The 8928-nt window shown below is 37.2% G+C and overlaps 1 long non-coding RNA gene across 1 annotated transcript in view; it reads left to right on the forward strand.

Annotated features, from left to right (window-relative positions):
- The window catches only part of LOC137624051 (uncharacterized), a 47602-nt gene extending 41721 nt beyond the window's left edge, over positions 1–5881 (forward strand). Inside the window, exons 4-7 of the long non-coding RNA XR_011040691.1 lie at positions 2527–2600; positions 3081–3362; positions 3405–3446; positions 3489–5881. This is a non-coding gene — a long non-coding RNA (uncharacterized lncRNA). The remainder of the gene's footprint in view (positions 1–2526; positions 2601–3080; positions 3363–3404; positions 3447–3488) is intronic.
- The last annotated feature ends 3047 nt before the right edge of the window (positions 5882–8928 follow it).

Genomic DNA, 8928 nt, shown 5'->3' on the forward strand with positions numbered 1-8928 from the left:
CAGGAGAAGTGACCCTCTCCCCTGATCCGACGTTTCTCGCCAAAAATGAATTACCCACCAAAAGATGGGGCCCTTGGAGAATATGCCCCCTGAAGGAGGATGTCTCTCTATGTCCAGTAGAGAGCCTCAAGGTCTATCTTCGCAGAACTTCAAACTTTGGTGGAGGCCAACTCTTCAAAGGAGAAACATCGGGCAGCGACCTGTCACTGAAACAATTAAGAGCGAAAATCACCTACTTCATTCGCAGAGCGGATCCGAACAGTACACCCGCTGGTCATGATCCTAGAAAAGTGGCATCTTCTCTGAACTTCTTTCAGAGCATGGACTTTGAGAGCCTTAAAAACTTTACGGGCTGGAAGTCCTCGCGAGTTTTCTTTAAACATTATGCGAAACAAGTGCACGAAATCAAACATTTTGTGGTAGCCGCAGGTAGTGTTATGAAACCTGCACCTAACTCTGCGTAGAACAGTGAGTTATTTGGGACTCTAACTCTTCGGGTGCCTATGTTGACCCTCGAGTGATTCATAGTGATGTCTAAAAACACTTAGTGCTTTTATAACTGTTCTTATCCCAGGTGAAATGTCATAGTGTTACACAAGTGCCGCATGCCTTGAGCATGATGTGTTATTTAAAGACTTGCGTTCCTCGAGAACGAGTACCTACTAATCCTGAAATTCCCTTTCAGATTCAAGAGCAAGCCTTTATTTCTATGTACATTATTATTACTGTAAATGAACTTTACTTTTGCTGTAAATTATTTAATTTCTGCATTGTGAAATAAAATTTCTATTTTATTACTTATGCGTCTCTTTCAGCTCCTACTTACTATGAAATACATACTGTCATAGTTTTATTTATTCCTCCTTTCTTATGGTCATGAAGAATTTAAGATATCTATCCTTAAATTATATTCACCTTGCCTCAGTAAGGTTCCTACTCGAATACTTACTTCTGATAATCAGGAGATGAATCCTACACACAGTGCCCAACCACCACTGACCCACTCAGAATGTTCCTATACAAATATCAAACATTCTGCTTCATCTCTAAGCTCTTAAAAAGCTCTTCTGTCAAGATGAATAGTCCTTCAATACCACTTTGACGTCGGCATAGCCCATGGGAACTTCCTACCAATGGGGGGCAGGATACTTCGTTCCTATGGTTCTTATCTAAGATTACTTTGCTATTTTGTCAATGCCTAGGCACTTAACCCTGGGGGGAAAATCTACCACGATACATTGATTCTCTGGTACTCTTCCATCAGGACGCCATGGCTTGAGCCCAAAAAACGGATTTTGAGCGAAGCGAAAAATCTATTTTTGGGTGAGATAGCCATGGCGTCCTGATGGACCCTCCCTACTACTTCGTCAGTTTGTTCCCACCCTACACAATTGTATCATGGTGATGGGCAGCAACTGGCGCCAGGATAAAGACGCTCGTGACGTCATCAGAGCAATGGCGTCCGTTTGTTTACGTCTCGAGTATCAGTAGTAGCCACGAGTGAGATTAGCTGTGGAACGGCTCCCAGCTATTCTCAGCCCTTACACACCGAAGCGTTAACTCTGTTCGGGGTGGAGATAGCTATGTGGCACGACCAGACATGCGTGTCCCCTGTTGTATTACGATGTCTTAAAGGGAAACCTTTGAGATACTCGCTCCAGAAGTTAGAATTCTGTGATAACCTGTGGTTAAATTCTCTGGGAATATCTTAGTAGTCTTAGTCTCCCCCCCCCCCATCTTGGGTGTCCCCTAGTCCTCCCTTGGGCTACCTGCTCCCGGTCCCTAGTGACCCCTGCATATGGATGATAGAGCCTGTCTCTATCATGGGTACTCCCCCTCAGGGAGGGGGAGGGATGTCTGGAACCCTGAAGGTACTTCCTGCATCCTTCCCCCCTCCCCCTGTCTCTCTATCTATCTGGGTGCCGGTCTCTTGCCGCCTCACTAAACGTTTAAGTACACCAAATGAAGATAGAGTTAAAGGTGAAGAGTTAGGTATTAATCAGAGCTGAAGTGTGGTTTGGGCCACTTTTAACTTGAAGATTAATATCTGTAGAATTTCTGAGAGAGTTATCCCAGTTCTGGTCTGTTAAAGAGGCTGTTGTGTATTAAGTTATCCAATTAGAATATAACTTTAAGCACTAGTATGGATTATGTCATACCAAACCAATGTGATAATGAAAAATAAAACCAGGTGGAACTTCCGTATCGTGAGCTCTAGAATTTTAGATTTTAAGATATTCAGCGTTACGTAACAAAGAAACTAACTTTGCGAGGAAGGAAGTGTCATGCTTCTGTGTGTCATGCTTTCTACTCTCTTTATAGCTATTCAGTTTCGAATTTATTGTAAATGCTAACCACAGACATAAAATTAAAGTTGCAAGTTGCTGAAGACTAAGTTTCCAGAAATTTGTCTACTGTAATTTGTGTATCAACGTTTTAAGGATTTTTTATTCCACCTTTTTTTTTAAATTCATAGATCTGACACACCTTAACTACTGAAGCCTAAAATCTTTTCCATTCTTTCAGGCGCTGGTTGTCCCCAGTTTGGACATTTACTTGAAACTGAGAACTAATCTTGGACAGCTTTCTCCATAATCATTGTAAGTATTTAAAAATTCTCGATTTTGCTCAAGTGTCCCTATTTTAGATTTGTATTTTTTATATTCTTATACTAAATTTATGCCTTGACATTGACTTAGTTCATTGAAGTTCAGTAATTATTAAATTTTTAATCGTATGACCTTCTAGTTCTTTTGATAAATAGTTCATTGAAGTTCATTGTAACTATTGGAATGTTTTTATTCTTACATTTTAGTTCTTTTAATATACATCATTGAAGTTCAGGTTAACTATTAAAAAATTTTTATTCGTACATTTTAGTTCTTTTAATATACATCATTGAAGTTGTCTAACTACTGAATGTTTTATTCATACAACCTTTTAGTTTATAATAATTTCATTGAAATTTAGTTTAAACTTTTAGAATTATTTGTACAACCTTGTAGTTCTTATGAAAGTTAGTAAAAGTTAGTATTCTAGAGTTTCTTGGCAGAGATATTAAAACTTTAAATTTCTTCCAGGTGGTGTCTGGTGTGATGCAGATCTACCACCCCAGAATCATTTTTATACCGCTGGACAAATGGAAGTTTTTCTAGGAGTCCACCTCCTGTGAAGCCTTTTACGATGAACATCAAATATAGCATCTTCAAGTCGACGTCGGTGGAATCTTTCGTTAGGAGACATTGGACCTACCAAGCACTGCATACTGTGTTTATTTGCCAAGCTGGTTATAGAAGCTTTTGACTCTGCAAATGTTAAAGGTGGCTAGTTTCAGTGCAGTTTAATCTGGCAAATGTTAAAAGGTGGCTAGTTTCAGTTGCAGTTTAATCTGGCAAATGTTAAAGGTGGCTAGTTTCAGTGCAGTTTAATCTGGCAAATGTTAAAAGGTGGCTAGTTTCAGTTGCAGTTTAATCTGGCAAATGTTAAAGGTGGCTAGTTTCAGTGCAGTTTAATCTGGCAAATGTTAAAAGGTGGCTAGTTTCAGTTGCAGTTTAATCTGGCAAATGTTAAAAGGTGCCTAGTTTCAGTTGCAGTTTAATCTGGCAAATGTTAAAAAGTGGCTAGTTTCAGGTTTATCTGGCTAATGTTAAGGTGCCGAGTTTCAGTTGCAGTTTAATCTGGAAAATGTTAAAAAGTGGCTAGTTTCAGTTGCAGTTTAATCTGGCAAATGTTAAAAGGTGGCTAGTTTCAGTTGCAGTTTAATCTGGCAAATGTTAAAAAGTGGCTAGTTTCAGGTTTATCTGGCTAATGTTAAGGTGCCTAGTTTCAGTTGCAGTTTAATCTGGCAAGTGTTAAAAGGTGGCTAGTTTCAGTTGCAGTTTAATCTGGCAAATGTTAAAAGGTGGCTAGTTTCAGTTGCAGTTTAATCTGGCAAATGTTAAAAGGTGGCTAGTTTCAGTTGCAGTTTAATCTGGCAAATGTTAAAAGGTGGCTAGTTTCAGTGCAGTTTAATCTGGCAAATGTTAAAAGGTGGCTAGTTTCAGTTGCAGTTTAATCTGGAAAATGTTAAAAAGTGGCTAGTTTCAGTTGCAGTTTAATCTGGCAAATGTTAAAAGGTGGCTAGTTTCAGTGCAGTTTAATCTGGCAAATGTTAAAAGGTGGCTAGTTTCAGTTGCAGTTTAATCTGGCAAATATTAAAAGGTGGCTAGTTTCAGTTGCAGTTTAATCTGGCAAATGTTAAAAGGTGGCTAGTTTCAGTGCAGTTTAATCTGGCAAATGTTAAAAGGTGGCTAGTTTCAGTTGCAGTTTAATCTGGCAAATGTTAAAAGGTGGCTAGTTTCAGTTGCAGTTTAATCTGGCAAATATTAAAAGGTGGCTAGTTTCAGTTGCAGTTTAATCTGGCAAATATTAAAAGGTGGCTAGTTTCAGTTGCAGTTTAATCTGGCAAATGTTAAAAGGTGGCTAGTTTCAGTTGCAGTTTAATCTGGCAAATATTAAAAGGTGCCTAGTTTCAGTTGCAGTTTAATAGATGCCCTCGGTCACCTGTAACCTTAACAGTAAAGTGTAAGCTCACTGTCCCAGGCTTGTTCTATCTGCTTTTATACAAATACAAGAAGAACTCTTTTACCACTGCATTAACCAGAAAGCTGAATAGTATGATTAGTACAAATATTCTTGTTGCAAATTGCCAAAATTCCTCTAAAGAGATCTACAAGTTTTGTATTTTAATACTTTTTTTGACGGGTGATGATCAAATCAATTCAAACATATATGTATATATATTAAGCTTGCTTCAGATGCTATAGATTATGTATTAAAAGATTGTGTAGTTCAGGACTTAGACCTGAAAGTTTTGTATATTTTGATATAGCTTTTTATAACGGGTAATGATCAAATCAATTTGATTATATTTTGAATTTACTCTAGACACTGTAGAATATGCATTAAAGACTTAGTAGATAAAGACATTAATTTTGGCTTAAATACTTCTGTCCATGTTAAGATCTGTATAATTATTGTATCTTTAAATGCAATTTTAGTATTTTAGTGATTATTTTTTTATAGTTCAAAAATATTCTAAGCTGATCTCCATAGCTAATGTAAGAAGCTTCGTTCCTATCACAAATTTTGTCTGAATCTTCAAACTTGGTGTTAAAGTGGCTTTAATTTATAGAACTGTAGTGGTGTTTTTCTTTATGAAAAATATTAAAATTTAATATTTTAAAATGCGTAATACATAAATACATAAGCTTTTTCTTGTTCTAAGAAGTTTGTCCTAATTTGAATTACTTTGAATAGTTTTTGAAAGCTTTTCTTTTGGTATATTTGAATTTTTTGTCCTAATTTTAATAACTTTAAATAGTTTTTGAAAGTTTAATTGTTTTCAATCATAAAGGTCTTCCTAACTTTAGCTAAATAAAGTTTCATGTGATTTAGCTAAAATATGGTATAATATTCTTGAAAATGTTTCAAGGCATAACAATTTGTGAAGTCTAATGGTTATCTATAGTTTTTGTATGTGTAAAAGTTTGTTGCAAGAGTTAATTTCAATCTTATTACGCTGATTTATAAATAAATTAAGCTGAGTTTATAAATGAATTGGTTACTTTAGTTTTATAAATAGAATCACTGGTACCTTGTCTCTTTTGTGTACAAATACAAACCATTTAAAGCAGTGGTTCCCAACCTGGGGGAAATTTCCCCCTGGGGGGAAATTTGAAGCTTCCAGGGGGGAAATAATTACACTACCTACTAACTAAAACAAGCGGAAAATGTCCACATAGTACGTGCGACAATTTGTTGTTAGCCATTCAATTATGACATGATCATATCATTTCTCACTGACGTGATATTCAAGGGGAGGATTGGAATATCATACCCATTTCTGAGGCAGGCGAGTGGGCATGAGGGCTGGGCGGGGCATGAGGGCTGGGCGGGGCATGAAGGGGGAAATCTGGATGGTTGAACTGGGTGCAGGGGGGGAAATGACAGAAAAAAAGATTGGGAACCACTGATTTAAAGATTATTGGGTTGCCTATAAAATCTGGGCTTGAAGTGGTGGTACTTATTGTCAGACATTAAGGAGGAAGTTATTTAAACTAGGTTTAAGGATTTTTAAACTTTGTAAAGTTTACAGGTTATTTAAAGGTTTTGATCTCTGGTATATACAGATTTATGAAGTTATTTTATATACAGTATAGTATTCTGAGTTTAGATTATCAGGTAATTTGAATTACTAAAATTTCAGTTCATAGGGTAGGTTAATGGAAAATTCTTGAAAGCTGGTTTAGTGTAGAACAGTATAAACTTGGTAATAAAGTGAGCTACAGTATATAGCAAACTTAAGTCAAAAGTTAAAGGATTCCCATAGTTCAAAAGAATTGAGGACCCAGGGAATTAATAAATATATTTAAAATCTTCCTGTGGTGGATAATGTGGGAGGGTGGGCTGTGGCACCCTAGCAGTACCAGCTGAACTCTGTTGAGTTCCTTGTTAGGATGGAGGAACGTAGAGAGTAGAGGTCCCCTTTTTGTTTTGTTTCATTTGTTGATGTCGGCTACCCCCCAAAATTGGGGGAAGTGTCTTGGTGTATATATATGATGTAAAATCTTCCTCCTGAGGAAGTGGATTTTGGTTAATTTTTAATATAAGCAGCTGCTATTATTGAAAAATACTGAATGAGTCTTCTGTAAAGTTATTTTTCACTGTGGATACAAAATTTATAGAACGTTATTTAAATATATTTTAGAAGAAGTTCCTTTGCACCACCAGATGGGTGTTCACTTTGGGAGTTAATTCCATATGTATAAAATAGATTATACACTACTTGGGTACATTCACTTAATTTTAATATCTCGTGACTTGGATCCAGAGATTAGTTTTGAAATTGCTTCAATTGAAGGAACTTTTTGAAAGGAAATGAAGTGGAGTTCACAGAGATGTTTACCCAAAATTACTTCTGAAAGGGAACCCCTCGTACCATAGGGGGAAAGTGCTCTGTATATGTTTCTTGTGGCTAAAGATTAAATATAGTACTTTAGAGTGCTCTTGTAAAAATGGGTCATAGTGTACAATAAACAGAGGCCTCTGGAATTTTCCTTGTAGAAGAGAAGTTTGAATACCGTCCTTGACAAGTTCAAAATGGGGGAAAAAAAAAAAATCTGGTTGGAGGTCTCGGCCAGACCCCTTCTCCACACTGTCTTTGCTCCCAGTGACTTGTGGTACATCCACTGGACCAGAAAATGTGTCTTATTTAGAAGACCTGTCAATCTGACGAATGAGGGTAAGCTTGAAGTTTTTTTAACCCAACTTTTTAAATATGGCATTGATACCAGTGCAATGATCCTAATTTTCGTAAACTAAATTTTTATGAAGGTAGGTCAATGCTAAAAGTCAGACATTGGAGAATCTTTGATCAGTTGAAAGCATTTATCGTAAGTGAATTAACAGTGGATATACATTCGATATTAAATGCCATTGTAGGTGATATTTACATTAATTAAAATCACGTGGGTTAGCGATACATATGAGAATCTTATTCAACCAAGAATGATTTCTCGACTGTTATGATATGCTAAACTTGGTTTTAAAACAATAGCTTGGACACTAACTGCAAGTGATGCATGGTACGATAAGCTGTGTACTTGATAAAAAAAAAAAAAAACTAAGAGTGGAGAGAAAACGGATTTTGAGCGAAGCGAAAAATCTATTTTTGGGTGAGATGGCCATGTCGTCCTGATGGAAGTTCCTATAGGGTAGCTTCCTAGGGTATATTACAACTACGGCGATATTCCCAGAGAATTTACCTTAAGGTACCAGAATTCTAACTCCTGGAGCGAGTATCCCTCGTGAAAGGGATATCGCGACATATCAGAGGACGTATTCTTGACGCCACATGGCAATCTGCATCCTGGACAGAGATTTCGTCTCGTAGGAGGGATTGGCAAGAAACGAATTCGGGAAAGAAAAAGGGGAGCCGCTCCCAAGGCTTCCCTATCCTCCGATTCGTATGCGTGCCTGGCGCCAATCCTGGCGCCATCTGTATTCCTTGTAGCGTACACGAGGTGCTACAGATACTGTATGTAGGGAGGGGTCCTACAGCCATTTCTTAGAAAGGCAAGGGCGGGTCCATCAGGACGACATGGCCATCTCACCCAAAAATAGATTTTTCGCTTCGCTCAAAATCCGTTTTTTGGGCTCAAGCCATGTCGTCCTGATGGAAGTGTACCAGAGCATTACTGTATCTGTGGATTCTCAGAACGTGCCGTACTCCCCGGAGGTAATTTTTCCCGGTCGACTAGACCTAGAGACCTAAGATGTTACCGTTATACATCTTTTCAACTAACTATAAACCATGGTAGAGCTTCCTGCCCCCTACAGGGAAGAGTCCTACTAGACTCTGGAAAAGTCTCGAAGAGTACATATACCTATGTATGAATACCAGGCAAGCTAATATAGTGGTCTCGCCCTATATTAAGTAAAGCATAGTTTGTAAAGAACCACTGCGTCAATATGAAATATCGACCAGTTCTCCGCACAATACTTGTATTGGACAAAGGTTTTATATCTGCATAGGAGGAAAACCAATGCAACATAGCTTGCATAAAGGAACAATTCTATTAGAATTATCCCAGATAAGGTACATAGAATGAATGCTCAATTATACCAATAAATTGACACAGGTGAAGGAGACGCAAGGTTCTCAAGAACCAGATTATTGACAGGCAATAAATAGACAGGTTAACCACAATTATATATATATATATATATATATATATATATATATATATATATATATATATATATATATATATATATACATAAGAAGAGGATAACCCAAAACTTTAAGCATAAGCATGATAGTAAACAGAGCTTGTTTGTCTGAAAGAAAAAACATTAAATGCCACTTTTAAGATACCGAGGTATCAA

The sequence above is a fragment of the Palaemon carinicauda genome, chromosome 2, assembly GCF_036898095.1.
Source record: "Palaemon carinicauda isolate YSFRI2023 chromosome 2, ASM3689809v2, whole genome shotgun sequence".
Lineage (NCBI taxonomy): Eukaryota > Metazoa > Arthropoda > Malacostraca > Decapoda > Palaemonidae > Palaemon > Palaemon carinicauda.